The following is a 27,488-nucleotide window of genomic DNA, read 5'->3' on the forward strand; positions in this document are numbered from 1 at the left end:
ATTTGAAAACTTCTTATTTTTGCGTTTTGCTCGTACTTTTCCCTTTTCCTTTGGACACAATAAAAGCACGGTGGCGACTCTAGTTTTATTGACGTCAAGTTTATCCATAACTTGATGGTCATGAATTTATCGCTACAAAAATAAAGTGGCAACTCTGTTGGGGAATAGTCCTAAGTGGGTTTAGCCTACCTTTTTGTGTGTGTATATATTTGTATATTTGATGTTTGTTTGTATATATTGTTGTATGATACTCTGTCTGTTGTGCTTGGTGATCTCTGTGTGGTGAGATAAGTTCTAACCTGAACTTGAGTGCAATCTAAGATATGAGGGTGGTATAGTCATGTTGACGTTGAAGGAGAATTCCTGAAAGAGTTGACATGAGATCCCCCACTCAATGGAGACCTCTTTGGAGTTACTGATGTCACACGAGTAAGTCATGGATAGGCATTACTTTCTCTAATTTAGGGGTCTGAGAAGCTGAGAACCGTAGAACATTTAACCCAACTTGGCCTATTTAGGATGTAGTGCGGAGACTGTTCAAGTGTAGACTTGATAATAGTTGTTACACGAGACTACACTCAGACGAGTTTCTCTTGAGAATATTATGGATTGATAAGTCAGTCATCCTAACCTATAGTATCTGATAGATGGGATCAAGACTATAGTAACTTTTTAGAACATGATCTACAGAATTTGTCCTTAGTACACTCTTTTGAGATGGTTCTTAACCCGACTCCATGCTCGTGACTCGCAATAAACCCTTTGATTCTTGGTTGATCTTATCAGTCTCATCAATATCAATGGAACTTGGATATTGATAAGGTGAAAACCATAATCCACCAAAATGGATGATTGATCTTGATGATGACTAGATCCATCCCTTGACCTTTGTTTGTGTTTGCCTTGTGTGTGATTGTTGCATTCATGCATACATGCGCATCATAACATTCATCACAGAAAATAAATTTCAAGGGAACTAAGGTCTTGTTTGTAAATATCAGACCATGGATTGTGGACAAAGGAACACTAAGAAGTACAGTTTCAGATGTCCTGACTTGAAAGAGTTAAGAAAGTTGTCATCCTTTGTATTAGATCCCTTGGACTTTAAGCAACGTCATGGGAAGCTCTTGTCTGTATTATCTACTAATATGGTTGAAGACCTTCTTAGTGTTTTGGTGCAATATTGTGACCCTCTTTACCGGTGTTTCACTTTTCCCGACTATCAGCTTGTGCCCATGTTGGAGGAGTATGTCCATCTCTTGGGTATTGTAATACCCCAATTTTGTCCAGGAATTTTTAAATTTTCATATATTTGATTTTATTTTCAATTTGCATTAGTTGTATAACATAACACACATTTCCTCATGAATAACACCTAAAATGTTGACCAGAATAAATTTTTGCACATACAAACAGACCGGTTGAAACATTTCTTAAACACATGTAAAATCAGCGGGTATAAAGTTTCGAAATCAAGCTTGTAGACGTCCGTATTATTGATCTACGATTTGCGTAGTTTAATCTGGTATGCTCGTTTTAATTTTCGACTACTTTTTCAGTCGTATTTTGAACCGCCTGAGCCTTTTAATCGGTCAAAATTTATTTCAAAATTAAATCAAACGTTGTATTTTTCCGAGAAGTTTATCTCGCGCTGATCATTTTAGTACATTCGATTTTTTTTTTGTATATTTGCGCCCGACTTTTATTATTCTTTCTACCCTTTTATTTTTGTTTTTTAATCAAAATAATTAATATAATTATTTAGAATTAATCAAGTATTTATTTTGAATTATTATTATTTGGTTTATTTTTAATTTAAGTTATATTGACAAAATAATAGGAATATTGAAATTGGAAATGGATTACCAGCCAGCTATCCTCTCTCACACCCACAAGTAACAGGTTGGCAATGAATAAATTCCTCACCTGTAAAAGCGAACATGTGTCCACACAACTCTCCCTCTCTCACGTTTCCACATAGAAGAGAGAAAGGGAATCCAATGAGTCCCTCCAATAAGGGCACGCCAAGTGTCCTAAATGAAAAAAGGAATTGAATTCTCTTCTACAATATCACAATGGGGTGGTCGGCTCTAGAAAACCAACACCAACGTCTCTCTTCTAGGGGAACTCTCAGAAAAGGAAAAAGACAAAAAGGAAAAACACATTCCTTTACATCTGAAAAACGTCACGAACATCACCAAAACCTCTTCTGCATTTTTGAAGAAATATTTTCCTATTCTTCTTCAAAAATATTTCTCCGCCTTATTTCTCCGTCGTCACTCAACAAACTCCACCGTTCTTCCGGTTCATCTTCACTAAACATTCCAACAACACTACCATAAACCCCACTCTACCTCTTCAACCTTCATCATCCACTCTTCCCTTCTACAAAAACAAAAACAACATAACAACCTGCAAACGTTTTTTCAGCGACAACCTTCGTTTGGTATTCTCTATCACGGCAAAAACAATCTCTCCTTCGCGATTTACACACCCACTATCTCACTCAAATAACTTTCTTCTCCAATAAACAAATACACCTTCTCCTTTCCACAAAAAACACCATCCTCCTCATCTCTTCATCCATCACCTTCATGCCAACAACTTTTCACTCACCGAACCACATCATCACTCCCTCATCCGCAGAAAACCATACTTTCCACCACATAAACAACGTCGGCGATGTGTTTTTGACCGTCACCTTACTTCAATACATCGTAAATCGTGTCACATCTCTGAACCTCTGCCATCCACCGCCGGATTCCAACCTGATAACCATTTCTCTGTTACCATCGAAACAACCTTAATGTCGTGAATCCGTCGAACAAATAACCATTCACCTGCGATTTTTAACACAAAAAACCTTATCTTGATAATCGTTCTATATCACAAGAACTCAACCAACCACCGCGGTTCATTTTCGGATATCACCCGCATAAACCTCACACTCAATAAAATTAGATCTACATAATCTCCATTATAAGCACTACAAAAAATAACACCACAACCATGTGACTCACAAACAAACCTCTGAAAATCATACCAAAAACTAACCTAACAAATCCATTAACATAAACAAAAACACCTTGGGTGCAACTCATATTTAACCAAGTTCAACAGTTAACATCTCACATAAGAAAAAACAAAAGCAGGAGAAGAACATAAGGGATTGAAGCTGTGAGCACGAAATCAGGAGCGAATCAGACGACCCATCACGACGTGATTCCGACCGTCATTTTCTGATCACCACGAGTTAATCTGCCCAACGCTGCAACTGTCGCTGTTCTGTGTCGGTGGTCACCGTGGAGTTTTGTTTTCATCCCCAAAGATCGTCTCGTGCCCCCATTGGTTTGTTTTATTTCACTTTTGTTTCCATGATTGATGAAAATTGGCAGTGATTTAATGAGAGTCCTTTAAAACCTTTTGTTTCTCTTGTCGTTGAATTTCTGACATGTCACAAAATTGAAGCAAGAAATTAAAGGGAGTTTGTGTTAATAAAATTTAATTTAAAACAAGTTGATTCAAATTAAGGTTAATTGGGCTTTAGGCCCATGTTTCTTACACCTCACACATATTTATTTATTTTTAGTCATTCAATTTTATTTGTTTTTTTGGTTAAATTAATTAATTGAAGCGTTAGTTATTGGATTGATTAATTGTTGTTTTGATTATTCTTTTTATATATACTGTAATTGGTTGCATATATTCATTGAATAATTTTGGTTTCATGAAGTAATTGGTCCATGGCTTTTTTTTATTGATTTTTATAACTTCTATTATGTTAAATAGAAGGATTGATAGTTCAGTTGGTGATTGATTCTATATTGTATATAGACAAGTTCATTTACAATTTGTATGGTGGATTCGAGTTTAGTTTAGATGTGCGGCCGATCTTGTTCCTTCGCTATTGATATTATGGATCATTGTAAATAATTCACATTATAAATAGTATAAATGGACTTTGATTGTTGCTATTTTACTTCATTTGCATTTCAAATCGGATTATTAATTCATGGATTCGACTTCTACATGTCGTTATGCCACCAATGATTTTAATACATCAATGGAAAATTTTCACTGGGTTGGGGTTTTGCGTATGACATTAATCATGTTGACATTTCGTACAAACCGATTTTGAGAACATCATCATCAATTCATCAACCAAATCCATTCAATTTTATCAACAATTCAAAACCATGTTAAATTATTAAAGGTCACACAGTTCTCGATTCAATGTTGAGTCCTTCTTCAAAAAACCTTTGTAAGTCGATATCTTTTAGCATCACCATCAACCTCACATAGCTTACTCTTGGGTTTTCTTACAATGAGACATATTCTATTTTAATTAATCGATTAGATGATTGATTCACTAATTATAATTTAATTCATCCACAAACGCATATTCAAACCTTGATCCAACATCGAGTATTTTTATTCAAATTAAAATACCTTATCACAATTAAATGCCATTTCATTTGGAAGTGAAAATGGGGATGGTTTTGAGACTTCAACTCCTCTCCTCGATTGTTTGAATACGAGTTCTCTTACTCAGTTAGTCATGCAATTGTCATTTCTCTACAAACTTCTAACTCAATTAAATCAAAACATTTTCATAATAAACTAAACGAAAAGGGAGATAGTCTTGAGCCTTCGATTCCTCTCCTCAAATACTTGGATATGAGTTGCCTTACTCAATCATTCAAGTACTTTTCGTTTATCTAAACTACATCAATTATACATAAATTTCTTTTCATAATCAATTAAGGATGAAAAGGGAGATGGTCTAAAGTCTTCGATTCCTCTCCTTGACTATTAGGATACGAGTTGCCTTACTCGACTATCCGAGTATTCGCCATCCATTCAAAACACCTTAAATATTATCAAATCCTTTTTACAAATAAGGATGAAAAGGGAGATGGTCTAGAGCCTTCGATTTCTCTCCTCGACTATTTGGATACGAGTTGCCTTACTTGACTATCCAAGTATTCGTTATCCATTCAAAACACCTTAACTACTATCAAATCCTTTTACAATTAAGGATGAAAAAGGAGATGGTCTAGAGCCTTCAATTCCTCTCCTCAACTATTAGGATACGAGTTTCCTTACTCGATTATCCGAGTATTTGTCATCCATTCAAAACACCTTAACTACTATCAAATCCTTTTACAATTAAGGATGAAATGGGAGATGGTCTAGAGCCTTTGACTCCTCTCCTCGACTATTAGGATATGAGTTGACTTACTCGACTATCCGAGTATTCATCATCCATTCAAAACACCTTAACTACTATCAAATCCTTTTACAATTAAGGATGAAAAGGGAGATGGTCTAGAGCCTTCAATTCCTCTCCTCGACTATTAGGATACGAGTTGCCTTACTCGACTATCCGAGTATTCGTCATCCATTCAAAACACCTTAACTACTATCAAATCCTTTTATAATTAAGGATGAAATGGGAGATCATCTAGATCCTTTGATTCCTCTCCTCGACTATTAGGATACGAGTTGCCTTACTCGACTATCCGAGTAATCATCATCCAATAAAATATCTTAACACATAAAATCTATCTTTCCTCGCCCCCGTGCGCCCGAAACTAATCAAACAAAACATTCAACATATTAACTCAACTTGTCACACCCATGTGATCAAAACTCTTTTTGAGAAAGAACACTGTTTAGTCCCTTTTAACGCGCAAAACAAAATAGTGCTTAAGCCTTCACTAAGAGTAAGCAAGCCAACGTTTAACCTTTAGAACGCGATTGTCACACGGTGAACTGACTTTGGTGTGTTTTTTGCTTTGGAAAGCAAATGCCGCGGATAGCAAGAGTCGCCACCGACTTTTCTTTTATCCAATAAGGAAAGGTGGAAAAGAACAGGAAAGACCTTAATTAGATTTCGGGTTCGGGAGGTACATTATACAAAGGGAAGGTGTTAGCACCCTTTGTATCCATGGTTATCCATGGGCTCTTAATTGCTTGATCACTTATGTTATTTTTTTCTTGTCTAAAAAAGTGTTTGTGAATTGTTTGGAAAATATTTTGAAAGGAGAATTTAACTTTGTAATGATTCTTGTACGAATGTATACAAAGTGGTTATCTCGTTTAGTTTTGAAAGTTGTTTAGAAAAATAGAACTCGGTAATGATTCTAGTACGAATGTATACCAAGTGGTGATTTTCTAAAAGATGTTTTGAAAAGGTGTGAGGTGTGAAAAGTATTTCAAGTTGTGAGTAAGCAATTAAGGGTTATACCTACCCGAGGTCTTTATAAGTATTTCCTATCCTTATGGGGGTAAAACTGTCCTTACTATTGAGAAGTAAGTAGTTTTATCCTTTGGATGTAAAAGGGTCATCGTAGGGTCATCGATTGGTCATTAAAGGCAACATTTGTAAGGATACCTTAGCATTCGAAGGGACGATCATCATTTAACCGTAGGCTACAACGAAGGGTCATCGAGGGGCAAAATCATATATTCGCAGGCAACATCCGAGGGACTATGATTTATTTTATAGGGACATGATGATTTAACCGAAGGGTCTTTGCTAAGTGTATCCCCACATTCGCGGGACATGACCATAATGCCGTAATATCGTAAGGCAACAAAGAGAGGTCCAAGATCACATATTCAAAGGCAATGTTTTACAATCAATTAGGTAGTTGTAATCAATTAGGTAATTAGGTCCATATTATAATCAATTAAGTAATTAGGATGAATCTCCACATTAAAATCAATTAAGTAATTAGGATGAATCTCCACATGGGTATCCCACAAATAAAGTGGAATACCTAGCAAGCTACTTTTCCGGGAATATGTAAGCCCTTACAAAATTCAGCAAACGGGTTAGAATATTGAGACAAAGGGCACTTGAGAATTGCACTACAAAAGAAACACAGCAGTAGTAATGTCAGGCGAAATAATGCATGATTATGATGAATCAGATCAGGTAGGCACAAAACGGAACAGAAAAATTCAGCGACTGTCATGTTCGCTGCTGCCTCGCCTAGCGAAGACTTAGCGAGTGCTCGCTACATGCTCGCTTAGCGATGTGCTAGCGAGCGGCTACGGGTTTGGAGTTTGACAGCAGTACGATTTCCGGAACTCCGAACCCTATGGCATTCAATTACAGAAATAACATGGTCAAACATTCAGGATATTCAGGCATACTTAAACTCACATGCAAACTCTAATTACATATCCAGAAATTCAATCATGATGCATTATGTATTTAGAGATTACAGATTGGAAGCATAAAACAGTAGTGATGCGCAAACCTGTTTGCAATTGAATTGCAACGTTGAATTGGCAGATCACCTTTGGTATCGGATTGAGTTGGGCGGAGGTAACCTTTGTGCAGATGAGTTGCCTTCAGGGTTTCCTTTAGGGTTGCTCTGAATTCTCTCGGTTAGCCTCCAAGGTTTGATTGCTAGGGTTCCCGTTCGTCTCCTTCTGTCCCCCCTTTCTGACTGAAATGTTGGTATTTATAATGGTTTGTTGTGACCTAATGGGCTCAGAATGAAGCCCAGAATTTTTTTGGTACTCGCAAGCTTCGCTAGGCGAGTATTGTAGCGAAGGGTTCGCTAGGCGAAGGATTTGCTCGCCTAGCGAGCATGCCGGTTTAAGTCTTTTTCTGGATTGGGCCATTTGTGAGCTGGGTCTTTGTTCCTTTAAGGTCAATGTCTTGAAAAATAAGCTGGAGGGCCTTGAAAAATGCCTTGTAATATTAACGGGCAAATTTTGGGGTATGACAGCTGCCCCTGTTCAATATTCTTGAACCGAGAGAGTTAGAATGGTGTGTACGCCATTCGTGATCTGGAGGTGGAAGATTATTAAACACTAGAATGCCCCAAAAATTTGCACTTGTTAATCGAAAGTTGGTCTTGATGGAGGTGGGCTTAAATATGCCATCCAGGAAGTTTGATGATGAGAGCTTCAGAGTGCGTCGTACATTAGACGATATCTGAAGGCATGGGTGTCATACCGGGTCATACGCTAGACCGTATAGTGAGTCCTCCATTATGCTGTCGATTTTGCTGGGGAGTCAGAGTGTGTTATACGCTGCTGGGGATAAGGGATCAGAATGGATCATACGCTAGACCGTATCTGAATAGCAGAGTGAGTTGCTCATTAGGCGGATGACTTCGCTGGGGAGGAAAGATCAGAATGGATCGTACGCTAGATCGTATCTAAGTTGCGGAATGAGCCGTTCGTTAGGCTGTATCTGACGAAGGTAGAATCAGAATGGATCGTACGCTAGATCGTATCTGAGTTGAAGATCCAAATGGGTCGTACGTTAGACCGTATTGGAGTAGTTGAAGGTCAGAATGGATCGTACGTTAGATCGTATCTGAGTTGAAGGAGTCATATGTTGAGCTGAATCAGAATGAACCGTACGCTAGGCTATATCTGATAGTATTTGTATATGTTGTATTTGCAATGAATATCTGGGGTGGGCTTAAAGATGCCACCATTGGGCGGATATCAGAGTGCTTGCCAGAGTGGATTGTATCTGAGAGATGTAGTTGAATCTTGAATGTAATTGATAAAGATGTCCGTCTGAATGGACCTTTGTTTTGACTGTATCAGGAGGATAATTAACCTGAAAAATAAAGTTAGCTTCATGCTATGTCATGATGCATGAGATGTTTTATGCTTATGAAAATGAATGCGAACAATGTATGCATGCGAACAATGTATGTATGCTTGGATGAAGCTGTCTGAGAACGGGACATAGTCATACGCTTTTAATCCCTAATTTTTTCCTGGACCGCCTTTTCAGGTTTTTAGTCCACCAGGATACCCTTTTTTGCCCAAGCCGCCTTTTCAGGTTTCCGACTTGTCGGGTGTACATTTCTACATGTTTATCCCTAATTTTTTCCCGAACCCTTTTGGTTCGCCGGGATGCCCTTACTTTTGCCTAGGTACGTCGACCTAGCGGGTCTCTTTTATGCGTAGTATTTTTTGACTATGTCTGCGTTCACGAGATGTGGGAAGTCTTCGCCATCCATCGTAGCAAGTATCATGGCTCCACCAGAGAATACGTTCTTAACTACAAATGGCCCTTCGTATGTGGGAGTCCATTTGCCCCTGGGATCACTTTGTGGTAGAATAATACGCTTGATCACCAAGTCGCCGACTTGATACACCTGTCTTTTGACCTTTTTGTTAAATGCCTGGGTCATGCGCTTCTGATATATCTGCCCATGACAAACAGCCGCAAGTCTCTTTTCATCAATCAAATTTATTTGATCGAGTCGAGTCTGAATCCATTCATCCTCGTCTAAACCTGTCTCTTTCATGATTCTTAGAGAGGGAATCTGAACTTCCACCGGTAAGACGGCTTCCATTCCGTAGACTAAAGAGAAAGGAGTTGCCCCTGTCGAAGTGCGTACTGAAGTGCGATAACCATGAAGAGCAAATGGTAACATCTCATGCCAGTCTTTGTACGTTACTGTCATCTTTTGTATGATCTTCTTAATATTCTTATTAGCAGCCTCCACGGCGCCGTTCATCTTTGGCCGGTACGGAGAAGAGTTATGGTGTTTTATCTTGAACTGCATGCAGAGTTCAGTAATCATCTTGTTGTTCAAATTAGTGCCATTATCAGTGATAACTCTTTCAGGGACGCCATATCGACAAATAAGACTATTCTTGATGAACCGTGCCACCACATTCTTAGTGACAGAAGCAAATGAGGCTGCCTCTACCCACTTTGTAAAGTAATCAATAGCCACGAGGATGAAACGATGTCCATTAGAAGCAGTAGGTTTAATCTCTCCGATCATATCAATGCCCCACATTGCAAAGGGCCAAGGGGCTGTCAACACGTTTAATGGGGCAGGAGGCACATGTACTTTGTCCGCATAGATCTGGCACTTGTGACAAGTTCTGGAGTGATGGTGGCAATCAACTTCCATGGTAGACCAATAATACCCTGATCTCAGAATCTTCTTGGCCATTGTATGTCCACTAGAGTGAGTCCCAAAAATACCGTCATGCATGTCTTCCATAATCTTTTCTGCTTCCTTTTTATCCATACAACGAAGCAAAGTCGAATCATGATTACGTTTGTATAATATTTCATTACTCAAAAAGAATTTAGCGGAGAACTTCCTCAGGAATTTTCTGTCATTGATGGACGCCCCTTCAGGGTATTCCTGAGCTTCTAAATATCTTTTTACTTCATGGAACCAAGGTTTCTCTTCTACTTCAGCAGCGTTAAGTTCATAACAATATACTGGTTCATCTAGTCGTTCAATGATGATCCTGGGAGCTTCATTGTCCCATCTGACTCTGAACATAGATGACATGGTGGCCAAGGCGTCTGCCAACTGATTCTCTTCTCGTGGAATATGTTCGAATGTAATCTTCTCAAAGTATGGGATTAACGTCAACACCCGCTCTTGATAAGGGATGAGATTCGGATGTTTAGTGTCCCATTTTCCTTTGATCTGACTGATTACCAAAGCTGAGTCTCCATACACACTCAAAAACTTGATTCTCAGGTCTATAGCAGCTCTGAGTCCCAAAATACATGCTTCATACTCGGCCATGTTGTTGGTACAATCGAAACATAGTCTAGCAGTGAAAGGCGTATGGCAACCCTTGGGGGAAACGATTACAACACCAACACCATTGCCCAATGCATTAGAAGATCCATCAAAAACCATAGTCCATCGGGATCCCGGTTCGGGTCCTTCATCCGGTCCAGGTTCTTCATAATCAGTAACAAGCATGACATCCTCATCTGGGAACTCAAAATTCATAGATTGGTAATCATCCACTGCTTGATGAGCCAAATGATCGGCCAGCACGCTTCCTTTGATTGCTTTCTGGGTAGTATACTGGATATCATACTCTGTTAAAATCATCTGCCATCTCGCTATTCTTCCGGAGAGGGCAGGTTTCTCAAATATGTATTTGATGGGATCCATCTTAGAAATCAACAAAGTGGTATGATTCAACATATACTGTCTTAGTCGGCGAGCAGCCCAGGCCAAAGCACAGCAAGTTCTCTCGAGCAGTGAGTATCTTGTTTCACAGTCGGTAAACTTTTTGCTAAGGTAGTATATGGCATGCTCTTTTCGACCAGACTCATCATGTTGCCCCAACACGCACCCCATTGAATTTTCTAACACGGTCAAATACATGATTAGAGGTCTTCCTTCAACTGGTGGTATTAGGATCGGAGGTTCCTGGAGATACTTCTTGATTTTGTCAAAAGCTTCTTGACATTCGTCATTCCATATCATCTCTTGATTTTTCCTCAGTAGTTTGAAGATGGGTTTGCAGGTAGCAGTTAAATGGGAGATAAACCGGGCGATGTAATTCAAACGTCCCAAGAAACCTCTGACTTCCTTATCTGTACGGGGCACTGGCATTTCTTGAATAGCTCTCACCTTAGCCGGGTCAACCTCAATTCCTTTACCACTGACAATAAATCCCAAGAGTTTACCGGATCTTACTCCAAAGGTGCATTTGTTCGGGTTCAATCTCAGCTTGTATTTCTTCAACCTCTCAAACAATTTGTACAAATGATCGAGATGTTCTTCTTCAGTATGAGATCTGGCTATCATGTCATCCACATATACTTCTATTTCATGATGAATCATATCATGGAACAAAACCACCATAGCACGCTGGTACGTTACCCCGGCGTTCTTTAAACCGAATGGCATTACTTTGTAACAGAAAGTGCCCCATTGCGTTACAAACGTAGTTTTCTCCATGTCTTCAGGTGTCATCTTAATCTGGTTATAACCCGAGAATCCATCCATGAAGGAGAATACTTTGTGTTGAGCGGTATTGTCTACCAGAACATCAATGTGCGGGAGTGGAAAGTCATCTTTGGGACTCGCTTTATTCAGATCTCTGTAATCGACGCACATTCGCACCTTACCATCCTTCTTCGGTACCGGTACCACATTAGCAACCCATTGAGGATAAGAAGTAACGGCTAGGAAACCGGCGTTAAATTGTTTTATAACTTCGGCTTTGATTTTCTCGGACATCTCAGGACGCATGCGATGAACCTTTTGCTTAACAGGATGACAATCTTCCTTCATTGGCAAACGATGCACTACTATATCAGTATCCAGTCCTGGCATGTCTTCATACGACCAAGCAAAAATCTCCATATAGTCATGTAACATCTGAATCAATCTTTCCTTGACACTGTCTCCCAAGCCTGCTCCTATTTTGACTTCTTTCTTGTCCACTTCAGTACCCAGGTTTACAATTTCGATTGACTCTTCATGCGGCTGTATAGTTCTTTCTTTTTGCAGTAACAGTCTGGCAAGTTCTCCAGGTACTTCACAATCTTCCTCACTTCCATCCTCGACTTGGTAGATCGGATTTTCAAAGTCATAATGAACAGTAGTAGAACTATTATCAACAGGATCCAGAGTGGGTATGGATCTGCAATTCGTTACGTAAGTGTGTGTAAGATGACAGGAAAGATAAAGAGCGCAATATTTGAATGCAAAAAGTCCATTGATTTATTGAATGTGAATATGCTTATGAAAATGACAAAACCCTTAACAAATTAGCTATTGTGCCCCGGGCATAGACACAATGCTTTAAGAAGTTCAATTGTAAAAACTAAAAAAAAATTGCAACACTAAAATAGACAATAACAATTACTCCTGACTAAAGGAAATCGGGATAGTGTCTTCAGCCCTCCAATTATTGAGTCCGTCACCAATTATTGGGAAAATCCAACTGTCCAGGTCGCAATCGCTATCAGCATCTTCTACAGCATTAACCTGATCTTTGACCATCCTTTCAGAGTTAAATCCCAGACCAGACTTGTCAGACTTGTATGGTACGTTGATCAGTTGACCCCAACCAGTACGACCACCATTTTCGACCACGGCTTGAGCGTCCTTCAGAGAAATCATGGCAGGAGGAGCACGAATAACCTTGGGCACAAGGGGAGTCGGCTTAAGGACAGGACTGGGCGGGTGAACCATTTCAAATGACTGAGTGGGAGTCTCAAAGAATTCGCCATCCATCTCGACGTATCTGGAGGCCTGCACACTACTGACAATATACTCTTCTTCTCCACACACAGTGACAATCTTACCCTCTATTGGATACTTCAGCTTTTGATGGAGAGATGAAGCTACAGCACTTGCCCCATGAATCCAAGGGCGTCCCAGCAAGCATGAATAGGCAGGACGGATGTTCATCACGTGAAAGGTAGTGTTGAAGACTTGAGGTCCTATCTTGATAGGGAGAACCACTTCACCATGGACAACACTTTTTGCACCGTCGTACGCACGCACCACAGTATCACTAGGTTTCAATTCGATGCTCTTACATTCAAGCTTATCGAGTACAACTTTCGGTAGCACATTCAAAGAAGAGCCATTATCGATCAACACATGAGCCAAGGTGATCCCCTTACACTCAATGGAGATGTGCAGAGCTTTGTTATGATTCTTTCCTGCTGGTGTCAGATCAGCATCGGAAAAGCCTAGGCCATTGTCAACAGTCAGGTTAGCAACATAGTTTTCGAACTGATCAACAGATGTCTCCTGAGGTACATGAGCAGTCTTCAAGAATTTGATCAATGCATTGGCATGAGATTCAGAAGATAACAACAAGGATAACATCGAAATTTTAGACGGAGTATGCCCCAGCTGTTCTACCACATCAAAATCACTCTTACGGAGGATTTTCAGCATTTCCTCCACTTCCTGCTTGGCAACATCTTCAGTAGTAACTTCGACCGGTGTCTTTGACTGAGAAGGGTTGGTTATTGGTTCCTTTCCTCGAGTTTCAGGGGCGGGAGGTGAGATTTCTGGAGAGAAGATCCTTCCACTTCGAGTAACTTTACTAGTCCCAACAATGTCATTAGGATTAGCAGAATTACCAACTTGCTTTACGCCATGGATGTAAACATCACCTCCATAATTCCACGGAATGGCTTTGCTGGAGGAATACGGTACTGGGCCAGGTGCAGTAATGATTAGGGGAGCTACCTTGGGCTCAGTAGTAATCTTCACAGGCACTCTAGTAGCGGTAATCTTCACTGGAACTTTGGACCTAGCAATCACAGATATTTCTTCAGTAGGGTTTTCCACCTTAGGAACCTTTTCGAAGAGAATTGTGCGATCATCCATCAGCCGTTGAATACCATTTCTCAACTTCAAGCAATCATTAGGTTGGAGTATACAGAGATCGCAATTTTCAGCACAACCTGGAAATAAACCAGCTTGCAATAAATTCTTCTTGATGATCAGGAGAGGAGATGTTAAATCAGCTATATTAGAAATGTGAGAATTGTCATCCACAGCATTAACAGTCTTGTCATGGTTAGGCATAGGTGCAGTGATGACATTAGGAGTCCCTGGAGGATCAAATTCAATTTCACCAGCGTCGATCATATCCTGAATCTTATTCTTCAACAACCAACAATCGTTTGTATCATGCCCGGGGCTATCGGAGTGATATGCACACCTGGCATTGGGATTATAACGAGAAGAAGTAGTGTTGGGATTCGTAGGAGGATCTCTGAGGGTAATCAAATTTGCTTTTAGCATACCCTGCAGTGCCTGTGCTAAAGTCATATTGATCTTGGTAAACTGCCTTCTTGGCCTGTCTTGTCTCTGCTGGAAGTTTTGAGATGGCGGTGCTGCAATCGTAACTGCTCCAATGGTATGGTCACGATTTTTCTTGTTACGACCCCTTTGACCGTACACAGCGTTTGATTCGTTCCTCCCCTGGTAGGACCTTTTGGTGCTTGCAGAGGTAGTCGCCTGTATCTTTCCACTTCGAATGCCGCTTTCAACACGTTCACCTGTCAGTATAAGTTCAGTGAAACCCGATGAAGAACTTCCCAGTAGATGGCTGTAGAACGGGCCAGTCAATGTACTCATGAACATGTCCACTAATTCTCTATCAGTCATGGGGGGTTTGACTCTACCAGCCAAATCTCTCCATTTTTGAGCATACTCTTTGAAGCTTTCTTTGGATCCCATAGTCATATTCTGCAACTGTAGCCGAGTAGGCGCCAATTCAGAATTATACTGGTAGTGTTTGTAGAAAGTTGTCGCTAAATCAGTCCAGGTGAGGATGTTAGAGTTTTCGAGCTGATAATACCATTCCAACTGTGTGCCAGATAGACTCTCTTGGAAGAAATGGATTCATAGCTTCCTATCAGTGGTATATGGCTGAATCTTTCTCACATAAGCTCTCAGATGCATCTGAGGACAAGACGCACCATCGTACTTAGTGAAAGTGGGGATCTTGAATTTGCGAGGAATGACCACATCAGAGACCAGACCCAAGCTTTCGAAATCCAGACCGGGCGCCTTCTGGCCCTCCATAGCTAGCATACGTTCTTCCAGCAACTTGTACTTGCCATCTTTTGGAGAGTACTGCTCATTCTCATAATCTTCATCGTCGTCCTCAGAGTTGAAGAGATCAACATCCTCCTCTCCTGAATCATTTTCTGTCTCATCTTCTTGATCCTTCGGAATTCTTATCTTGACTCCTGCATCCTGTCCTTTAAGCCTTCTTCCCAGGTTAATGTAACTCACAGGTTTCTTGTCTTTCTTCTTTTCGAGCAAGAGAGCCTTCAATTCCTCCTGCCCCTTGGATAAGTTCAAGATCATCTCCTGGAATTGAGCATTTTGAGCCTGGAGATCTTTGACAGTTTGTTCGAGAGCCATATTTCTGTTCAGAAGGAAGACCGTGAGAACATTGATCTTTTAGAGTACCTGTTATGCAATGTTATGTTATGTTATGCAATGTATGAAATGTTTTCAATGTTTAGAGTCCTTGAAATGGTTAGTACAATGCCATGATGTTATGATGTTATGATGTTATGATGTTATGTAAATAACAAGCACAAGCAAGTCACACAATCATCATTCCTAAGTTTTAAGGCTTGCATGAGTTCCAAAGGTAAGTACCCTCCCCACTGAAGTCCGGTTGGTTCAACCTGTCCTAGAATAGTAACCGGGTTCTAAAAGGATCTCCAATCATTGACCTTCCCTTAAGTCCACTTCAGTGCAACACCAAGTGGTTGACCAAAGCTTCCCTAAAGTCCAATCTCAAAGAGTGTAGTATCGAGTCTCAACCAACCCCAGTCGGAACCGAAGTCAGTTATCTCACTACTTTCTAATGGCTAGGATGAGTCAATTAGGGTTCTAAAGGTCTGGTTAATGCTTTGATGACACCACGCGGAAGCCAAATTTTTCCTCAAGTAAACATGAGGAACATCAGGACATCCAAAGTGTCACATTAACCGTAGCCATCATTTTGACCATTCCAGTATACGCCGGATAGTCGCGATGATCTTTTGCTACTTACCTAAGGTACACTAGATCCGGGTGTAGGATCTTTCACTCAAGCGTAAAATACCCAAGCAACCCCTTAAAAGTAAATCAGACAATTTGAATAAGTGATCTTATTTTTAAGGTAACCTCTCTTTTTAAGGGTCCCCAGCAGAGTCGCCAGTTCTGTCACACGGTGAACTGACTTTGGTGTGTTTTTTGCTTTGGAAAGCAAATGTCGCGGATAGCAAGAGTCACCAACGACTTTTCTTTTATCCAATAAGGAAAGGTGGAAAAGAACAGGAAAGACCTTAATTAGATTTCGGGTTCGGGAGGTACATTATACAAAGGGAAGGTGTTAGCACCCTTTGTATCCATGGTTATCCATGGGCTCTTAATTGCTTGATCACTTATGTTATTTTTTTCTTGTCTGAAAAAGTGTTTGTGAATTGTTTGGAAAATATTTTGAAAGGAGAATTTAACTTTGTAATGATTCTTGTACGAATGTATACAAAGTGGTTATCTCGTTTAGTTTTGAAAGTTGTTTAGAAAAATAGAACTCGGTAATGATTCTAGTACGAATGTATACCAAGTGGTGATTTTCTAAAAGATGTTTTGAAAAGGTGTGAGGTGTGAAAAGTATTTCAAGTTGTGAGTAAGCAATTAAGGGTTATACCTACCCGAGGTCTTTATAAGTATTTCCTATCCTTATGGGGGTAAAATTGTCCTTACTATTGAGAAGTAAGTAGTTTTATCCTTTGGATGTAAAAGGGTCATCGTAGGGTCATCGATTGGTCATTAAAGGCAACATTTGTAAGGATACCTTAGCATTCGAAGGGACGATCATCATTTAACCGTAGGCTACAACGAAGGGTCATCGAGGGGCAAAATCATATATTCGCAGGCAACATCCGAGGGACTATGATTTATTTTATAGGGACATGATGATTTAACCGAAGGGTCTTTGCTAAGTGTATCCCCACATTCGCGGGACATGACCATAATGCCGTAATATCGTAAGGCAACAAAGAGAGGTCCAAGATCACATATTCAAAGGCAATGTTTTACAATCAATTAGGTAGTTGTAATCAATTAGGTAATTAGGTCCATATTATAATCAATTAAGTAATTAGGATGAATCTCCACATTAAAATCAATTAAGTAATTAGGATGAATCTCCACATGGGTATCCCACAAATAAAGTGGAATACCTAGCAAGCTACTTTTCCGGGAATATGTAAGCCCTTACAAAATTCAGCAAACGGGTTAGAATATTGAGACAAAGGGCACTTGAGAATTGCACTACAAAAGAAACACAGCAGTAGTAATGTCAGGCGAAATAATGCATGATTATGATGAATCAGATCAGGTAGGCACAAAACGGAACAGAAAAATTCAGCGACTGTCATGTTCGCTGCTGCCTCGCCTAGCGAAGACTTAGCGAGTGCTCGCTACATGCTCGCTTAGCGATGTGCTAGCGAGCGGCTACGGGTTTGGAGTTTGACAGCAGTACGATTTCCGGAACTCCGAACCCTATGGCATTCAATTACAGAAATAACATGGTCAAACATTCAGGATATTCAGGCATACTTAAACTCACATGCAAACTCTAATTACATATCCAGAAATTCAATCATGATGCATTATGTATTTAGAGATTACAGATTGGAAGCATAAAACAGTAGTGATGCGCAAACCTGTTTGCAATTGAATTGCAACGTTGAATTGGCAGATCACCTTTGGTATCGGATTGAGTTGGGCGGAGGTAACCTTTGTGCAGATGAGTTGCCTTCAGGGTTTCCTTTAGGGTTGCTCTGAATTCTCTCGGTTAGCCTCCAAGGTTTGATTGCTAGGGTTCCCGTTCGTCTCCTTCTGTCCCCCCTTTCTGACTGAAATGTTGGTATTTATAATGGTTTGTTGTGACCTAATGGGCTCAGAATGAAGCCCAGAATTTTTTTGGTACTCGCAAGCTTCGCTAGGCGAGTATTGTAGCGAAGGGTTCGCTAGGCGAAGGATTTGCTCGCCTAGCGAGCATGCCGGTTTAAGTCTTTTTCTGGATTGGGCCATTTGTGAGCTGGGTCTTTGTTCCTTTAAGGTCAATGTCTTGAAAAATAAGCTGGAGGGCCTTGAAAAATGCCTTGTAATATTAACGGGCAAATTTTGGGGTATGACAGCTGCCCCTGTTCAATATTCTTGAACCGAGAGAGTTAGAATGGTGTGTACGCCATTCGTGATCTGGAGGTGGAAGATTATTAAACACTAGAATGCCCCAAAAATTTGCACTTGTTAATCGAAAGTTGGTCTTGATGGAGGTGGGCTTAAATATGCCATCCAGGAAGTTTGATGATGAGAGCTTCAGAGTGCGTCGTACATTAGACGATATCTGAAGGCATGGGTGTCATACCGGGTCATACGCTAGACCGTATAGTGAGTCCTCCATTATGCTGTCGATTTTGCTGGGGAGTCAGAGTGTGTTATACGCTGCTGGGGATAAGGGATCAGAATGGATCATACGCTAGACCGTATCTGAATAGCAGAGTGAGTTGCTCATTAGGCGGATGACTTCGCTGGGGAGGAAAGATCAGAATGGATCGTACGCTAGATCGTATCTAAGTTGCGGAATGAGCCGTTCGTTAGGCTGTATCTGACGGAGGTAGAATCAGAATGGATCGTACGCTAGATCGTATCTGAGTTGAAGATCCAAATGGGTCGTACGTTAGACCGTATTGGAGTAGTTGAAGGTCAGAATGGATCGTACGTTAGGTCGTATCTGAGTTGAAGGAGTCATATGTTGAGCTGAATCAGAATGAACCGTACGCTAGGCTATATCTGATAGTATTTGTATATGTTGTATTTGCAATGAATATCTGGGGTGGGCTTAAAGATGCCACCATTGGGCGGATATCAGAGTGCTTGCCAGAGTGGATTGTATCTGAGAGATGTAGTTGAATCTTGAATGTAATTGATAAAGATGTCCGTCTGAATGGACCTTTGTTTTGACTGTATCAGGAGGATAATTAACCTGAAAAATAAAGTTAGCTTCATGCTATGTCATGATGCATGAGATGTTTTATGCTTATGAAAATGAATGCGAACAATGTATGCATGCGTATGCTGTGAAATGATGTAATGAACGAATTATGTATTTAGAGATTACAGATTGGAAGCATAAAACAGTAGTGATGCGCAAACCTGTTTGCAATTGAATTGCAATGTTGAATTGGCAGATCACCTTTGGTATCGGATTGAGTTGGGCGGAGGTAACCTTTGTGCAGATGAGTTGCCTTCAGGGTTTCCTTTAGGGTTGCTCTGAATTCTCTCGGTTAGCCTCCAAGGTTTGATTGCTAGGGTTCCCGTTCGTCTCCTTCTGTCCCCCCTTTCTGACTGAAATGTTGGTATTTATAATGGTTTGTTGTGACCTAATGGGCTCAGAATGAAGCCCAAAATTTTTTTGGTATTCGCAAGCTTCGCTAGGCGAGTATTGTAGCGAAGGGTTCGCTAGGCGAAGGATTTGCTCGCCTAGAGAGCATGCCGGTTTAAGTCTTTTTCTGGATTAGGCCATTTGTGAGCTGGGTCTTTGTTCCTTTAAGGTCAATGTCTTGAAAAATAAGCTGGAGGGCCTTGAAAAATGCCTTGTGATATTAACGGGCAAATTTTGGGGTATGACAGCGATCTAAACAGTTGTTCACTAAAAGACACCAACAAATAGTTCCCTGAACTACGAATGCTTTGATTTCCTTATTGCACCATAAGGATACGTAGGCAGGAGATTGCTAGATCTTCGCGAGCACACTAATAAAAAACCTCCCTTTTTCCCCTTTCTGAGGTTTCCATCCATTTCTCTTTTTAATCCTTTATTCACTCGAAGATAACAAATAACATTTAGCTAACATTCAAATCACAAATTCAACTAAAAGGTTCCCGTTTAGTACAACGGACGTGAGGGGTGCTAATACCTTCCCCTTGCGTAATCTACTCTCGAACCCGAATATGGTTGCGACGACCATTATTCAGTGTTTCAAAGGTTTTATCGATATTTTCATATTCCTTCATTAGAATAAATAAAGTTCGGTGGTGACTCTGTTCGAACAATTTTTTCCGCGACCATCGCGAGTGTCGCATCACGCGAAAAACCGGCGGGAAAAGAAGAAACAACAGAGCCGCCACCGTGCGTTATTTATCCCAAAAGAGGGAAAGGAAACGCTCGAAGTAAACCTAGGAAAGAACATGGTCTCGCGACCAAAGAGAATGGGTTCGGGAGTCGGTTATGCGAAGGGAAGGTATGAGCACCCCTACGCATCCGTCGTACTCGACGGGATCCACGCACAAAAGGAAGGAAAATGGTTGCTAAAACACTGCTCACACACACACACTGGCTGAAAGAGACACAAGAAAACAAACAAGACCGAAACTGACTCGGCAGGATACCGCATCCTGGGCCTACTTAGTCTATCAGGCATAGACATCAGAGTCGAAGTAGTTCGGAATGGGGAAACGACACATGCTCGCTAGGATGTCGCATCCTATGCATACGTATCTCCTTTGACGAAGGAGAATCAGAGCATTCGTAGCTCGGCTGACACGCACACAAACAAACACTGGCAAACGTGGAGCCTGACTGCCAATCACTGGACTTACATCAGCATCCGAACCAAAACAAACCCACACTGGAACCCGAATGCCACTCGATGGACTTACATCAGCTTCCAAGCACACAACAACACACACAGAAGGGTTGAAGACGAAAGGTGGAAAAAGAAAAAGGGCGCCCGGAGAGATCAGCTCATCTCCTGCCTACGTACCTCATCTGGTATGAGGATCAGGGCGACGTAGTTCCCCTACAGAGGGATACAGGACTAGCCTAACCAGATAACAGAGGGAGACACAACACTAGGGAGACTACGACTCGAGCCTAGATGTTATCATGCAAATCAACCCTAAGTTAAGGTTTCTAGCTAACTTGCACAGGAAGCAAGCCTATCCTAAACATGACTTGCACAGGAAGCAAGCCACACACACATTTAACCTGCACAGGGAGCAAGCCAAGCACAACCTAACTTGCATAGGAAACAAGTCTAAACTAACCCTAACTTGCACAGGAAGCAAGTCAAACAAACATACAAGCACAGATAGCACACACTATACACAAGCAAGTGGCTCAAACAAGGGTTAGGTTTTAGTCGAGGGGTCATGTCAACCTCAACAAACAAACCTCTGGAACTGGGTAATGTTAGCTCTTAACCTCGCCATTGAGAGACTAAGGTGAAGCAGATGAAAGGTGAGTGAAGATAAGACTTCACAGCTCTTATCCCTGGCCTGGGAGAGCTTAAGACAAGAATGTGTGGGTTCAGAAAGTGGGAACCCTTCTACACATTTAGAACGGACTCAACTGTACAATTGTACAAGATCTTGGGTTTGTATCTGCAATGCATCAACACAGTGGTGTGAGCAAAGCAGATGACACACAGAATAGCAGGGGATAGGTTGCATATCCCTTGGGTTCTGCCAATTGCCTCTTCACTTAGGAGGTCTTTGACTCTATACAAGGACAAAATTAAACATCCACAAACATTGCCTCTTAAGGAGGACTTCAGACAGTTGCCTGGCCAAGTAACAGGCCAGGTCTTCCAGACTACATGAAGTTAGGAAGTTATACCTCAATGCAAATTGCTTATACAAGCAAAGCAAAGCAAAAGTTCACAAGGAACTGAGCAACTAAAAGCACCTGAAACAGTCAAGCAGATGTTAGTATGCAACTTCAAAACAAAGCAAAAAGAAACAGACATCAACAGTTAATTAGAGGCAAATGGATGTGCAAGGCACAAGGCTTAAGGCCTGTGAGCCAAGCCACCTACAAAACAAACAAGTTAGACAATGATATTTAAGCAAGCTCAATCAAAAAGAAATGGTCTCATTGGAGCATTTGTAGCTTCACCTGAAAACATGAGCTCAAAGGTGAGTAACAGGACCACTAGGACAAGCCTAGGGTCAAAAAGGAATGAAAAAGTCAAAACAGCAAAGGGCAAGTATCCAAAATCATGTTCAAACAATCAAGGATCGATACCAATTGGGTTCACATTCATATCAATTACTATCATCATTTCATGAACAGTTTAGGTCAAAGTGTGGCATTTAGAAGCTCATAGGAGTCAACAGCAAGACTTAGCTCAAAAGCAATCTTAAACATCTCCAAAAATCACCAAATAAATCATGACCAATCACAACCCACAGCATGGTAAGCATGTCAAATTTCATCTCATTTGGACAAGTGGAAGGCAGTCAATGAAAATCAGAAAGTCAAATCAATTTTGAACATGCTCAAAGAAGTCAACCAAACATGCATCAACTTGAAAAATTCATAAATCAGTGATAGCATATGAGAAATGAATGGGACTAAAACCATGTCAAAGATTAGGATGTCTAGTTATCTCATGTAAAATTTCATGTCCATCTAATAAAGTATGAGAATTTCACAAATGAAATGGGAACACGTGTCACAAAAAGTCAACATATGACTAAACAGGGGAGAAAATCTCAAACAATTAGGAAACGCCACAAATAAATCCAATAAAATTCACATGTAATCTAGACATACAAGAGTAGGTTCATGCAAAAAATCAGATCAATTGGAGGTCAAGAAGCATGGTATCAAAAATCATGAAGTTGCACATCAATGGTGTGACACAAATTGTCACACCCTAATTCAAAAAATCATATCTCACAAACCAGCAATGATAAATTCACAAACTCTACACCAAAATCACCATGAGTGTGTCTAGTTTAAGCACAAAAAATTTGGGAGCTATTGGATAAAGTATCACCATTTCACAAATGTTTTGGCAAAGTGTACAAAATATGAGCACATGTCACAAACCCTAATACCAATTAAAATCCACTCATCCAAAAAATCAGCAAAAATCATGATAAAAAAGTAGAGATCCAGATGAAGATGATGAAAAAATTCCCATGAGAATTGGATTTAAAATGAACAAGTTATGATTTTTACAATTTGGAGTAATCAAATGAAATAAATATTAAAAGAAAAATAAATTGAACATGATTTAATGGTCTTAGTAGTCACGGTGGCATACTTGTAATAAATGGGAAATTAATCAAAACGGCGCGCAGCGATTAGGAGTCGTGGCAGGGAGGCATTGGCTTCATGGTAAAAGAACAGTACAGCCATGCAAGCGAAATACAACAGCAACCAATGCGTTTGAAAAGAAAATTCTGGGCAGACTTCTTTAGGGTTCGCGCTACAGTACTTCATCCTCTCAACCACTCGTGAAAATTTTTAGTGCCCAGAAAGTGAAATTAAATAGGGCATTCGAACCAACACTCCATGCTCATCAATATTACAGCAACCAAATTCATGGAATCATGCTCACAAGAGAGATCAAAGCACAAACACATTCACACATGAAACTTTAAGGCAACATAACTTCCTTAATATGCGACCATTTTCGATGATGTAAAGCTTAAAACAATCAGCATTGCAAGATCTACATAATGCACAACATGGTTTTGGAAAATGAGAGATTCGAAAAACCATACCAGATTTGAAGAGCAGAGTTGGATTGTGGTTGTTTGGTTGCAAAAGGGCGAAACAGATGTACACAAAGTCCTCAGATGATGTATGAATGAAGTTGTTTAGCTCGAGAGTGCTTGAAAGAACCCCAAATCTGCTCTGCCATTGATGAATGCTTCATGTAGCAGCATGCTTTTGCTTGGTTACAGCTGGGAAAAGGTGCTTGAAATGTGTTCAAAAGTGTTGGCAAAGGATGGAATCAGCAAGCAAACTCGTGCTCCTTTGGTGTTTTGAGCAGAAATTTCCAAAATGCAAGATGAGAGTATTTGAGAGAAATGATCTTTTTCTGTCTTGGATGGCTGCTGCTACTAGGGTTTCTTCAGCAGAAAAAAAGATGAATATATACTAGGTTTAAGGGTACAAATCAAAGTCCATGAAAAGGTGGGATGGAGTTGGTAAAAAAGTGTACTTTTGGCCAATTTTCAAGCAACTTGGGAATGGCTGTGTGTACTGCACGAAAATGGCTTTGTAACATGACCAAAATATGATTTCTGAACATATTTGATTGGTAGAATTGATTAGAAATGGTTAATTTTGAAACTCACTTTTGTACCACACTTGAAATCAATTCATGCAAGTCCAAAAATGCCATTTTGATTGGTGAAGTTTTGGTGAATGATGGTTACATTTTTGGAAAGAGGGGATCAAATGTGACTTGTAGGAAAAAACCCCACCCAAATTGGCCAAATGGTTTGAGAGATATGGCCTTTTGAAGTTCAAAAATTTCTGAAAACGATTTGATCATAACTTGCCAACCGTGCATGGGAATTGAGTGTTCTTGGACTTTTTGGAAATGGGAGAACAAGATCTTCAACTTTCATGTTGGGCAAAAATTCATTTGAAGCTTGTATCATGATGTAAGTTTGAGGATCAAGACTTTCCATTTTTGGTAGGTTTCAATTACAGGTCCAGTTTCCATTTTTGGAAATTTCTGATCTGGCTTCAAAATCTTCCATGATGTTGTTTGACATGATACATGAGGCCTATTTGGACATGAATAAGCTCTCTCAAACCAAATCCATCCATCAAAACCATAAAATCAATCACAGTTGACCAAGTTTGACTTTTTAGGGTTTCTGACTGACTGTGCATTGACTGATGACTTCTGAACATCCAATCCTTGACCAAAACACTTCAAATGGATCCCCAAGTCATGTGAACATGTTGGACCAACCCTAGGGCCTTGGCTCCTTGAGAATTGTGCTTGCTTGCTTGACTGACTGATCTCCTGACCAGTTTGACCTAATTCTCCTGATGATCTTGCACTTGGGCAAAAGGGACAATGCAATGCTATGCAGTGGACCATGTTATGTTATGACCTAATATGAGAATGTATGTACAATGATAGGTGCAAATTTGAGGTGCTACAGCTGCCCCTATTCAATCAACTGGGAACCTGAACGGATGATAGCAACGGCTGTCAGACTTTCAGGGTAAACAGGGATTGAATACCAAGAACCGTAGAAATTTGCACTCCGTCGGATATGATACGAGGAGAACCACGTCATTTACCGATGACGCCTGCAATTGATAACTTCAGAAAGGCGAAACCATTTACCGATGGTTAGAAGCTGGAAACTTGATATTTACCGATATCAACTTCAGCAAGACCATTTACCGATGGCTGCTGGGAAACAACTCTGATGTAAAAGGAAGCAAGACCATTTACCAATGGTGGCTTCAGAGAAACTTGACATTTACCGATATCAACTTCAACTCGACCATTTATCGATGGCTACTGCAACTGGAGATCTGATATTTACCGATATCGAAGAAAACGGGGCCATTTACCGATGGCGGATAAAATTGGGCATTCAATATTTACCGATATCGAAGCATACGGGGCCATTTACTGATGGCGTCTCCACTTGGGGAGGAACAAAATCTTTGTGGTGTAATCAGACAAGACGTTTACCGACGACTTCTGGGGATCTTGATTTTATCAACAAGGAAACAAAGCATGACCAGACATTTACCGATGACTGGGATGAGACTCGACGTTTACCGACATCGAAAGATGATGTTTACCGACATCAAAACAAACGACCAGACATTTACCGATGACCGGGGAACACTTCACTAAGGGAAAAAAAACGAATATTTGCAACTGGAAACCAGATAGGACATTTACCGATGACTCTACTGGGGATCTCTAGCTGGGGGTTATCAGACATTTACCGATGACTGCAGAAAAGACTCGATGTTTACCGACATCGAAAGATGATGTTTACCGACATCAAAAAAATGACCAGACATTTACCGATGACTGGGGAGAAAACCCGATGTTTACAGACACCGAAACAATGGTGTTTACCGACACCAAAAATGATGACCAGACATTTACTGATGACTGGGGAGAATACCCGATGTTTACAGACACCGAAACAATGGTGTTTACCGACACCAAAATGATGACCAGACATTTACCGATGACTGGGGAGAATACCCGATGTTTACAGACACCGAAACGATGGTGTTTACCGACACCAGACAAAGAAACACACGCGGGTGCTAGTATGACACTTACCGGTATCACAAGAACGACATCTTAGATATGTCAAGGCAAGGTTGACCACTTGCTGGGGGTCTCACTGGGGAGAAACAAACTTTCTGTCACCAGCGGGTGAGGTAATAAACCTTTGTGGGGATATCAAACCTGAATGCTGTCAAGAGCAACTGTAGCAGACTTGCTGTGCTGATGTTGAATGAAATGATCCGCCTCTGCCGGGGATGCGATCTGGTGAGGTTAACACATGAATGCATATGTTTGAATTTTTCTATGGCGTAATGCTCCATATGGAATGGAAATGCTACGCGATTTGAGGATGCAATGATCACTAAAAATGCAAAAATGCAAAAATGATGAAAAACTCCGGCTGGGGAGCCAAAACTGATCGTGTACTCCAACTCTGCGGGGAGACTCTACAGGGAGAGCAACGACTTCTCACTCATGTTGGAGAATAGCATTGCTGCTGGGGGAAGGTAAACTCCGCTGGGGATATCCTTCAGTCCACAGATAGGATAAATGTTGGAGATAAATTTCAATGAACCTGCCTCACTCGGGGAGGAAATCAGCAAATACAGGCCTGCTGGGGATAGGCAATCCTTAGATCTGTTAGGGAAAAGAAGGCACTATCCACAGACGTCTTCGCAGGGGAACATAGCTCTGATAGCTTCCAAACTTGCTTGGGGAAAATATCTGCTGAGGAAACGTCCTCACAGATGCCAATCCTGAAAAACAGCACAACAAAATGCCCCCAGGGGATACATGGACAAGATACGCTCAAGTGTCCTCAACATTCAAAATGATTTTCAAATGTTTTGTCATCCTGCAAGCTATTGTTTAGCCTTCATGTTCTTATATGCAATGCTTATCAAAAATTCGGACATTTTTGCAAACAAAACAGTAGAAATAAAAACAAAACAAACCATTTATCTGAACAACGACTTTTATTGATTGAAAATGTGCCTGAAGAGGCAAATACATTGGGGAGCAATTCCTAGGAAGAGGTAATTGCGCACAAAAGGAAAAAATCTATCCTAATGGCAATGTGAACACGGCATTCACTATTTCCCAATTCTGTTATAACTCACAGATCATCAGTTTTCCTCCCAACTCC

This window comes from Lathyrus oleraceus, chromosome 4, assembly GCF_024323335.1.
Source record: "Lathyrus oleraceus cultivar Zhongwan6 chromosome 4, CAAS_Psat_ZW6_1.0, whole genome shotgun sequence".
In the NCBI taxonomy this organism is placed as follows: Eukaryota; Viridiplantae; Streptophyta; class Magnoliopsida; order Fabales; family Fabaceae; genus Lathyrus; species Lathyrus oleraceus.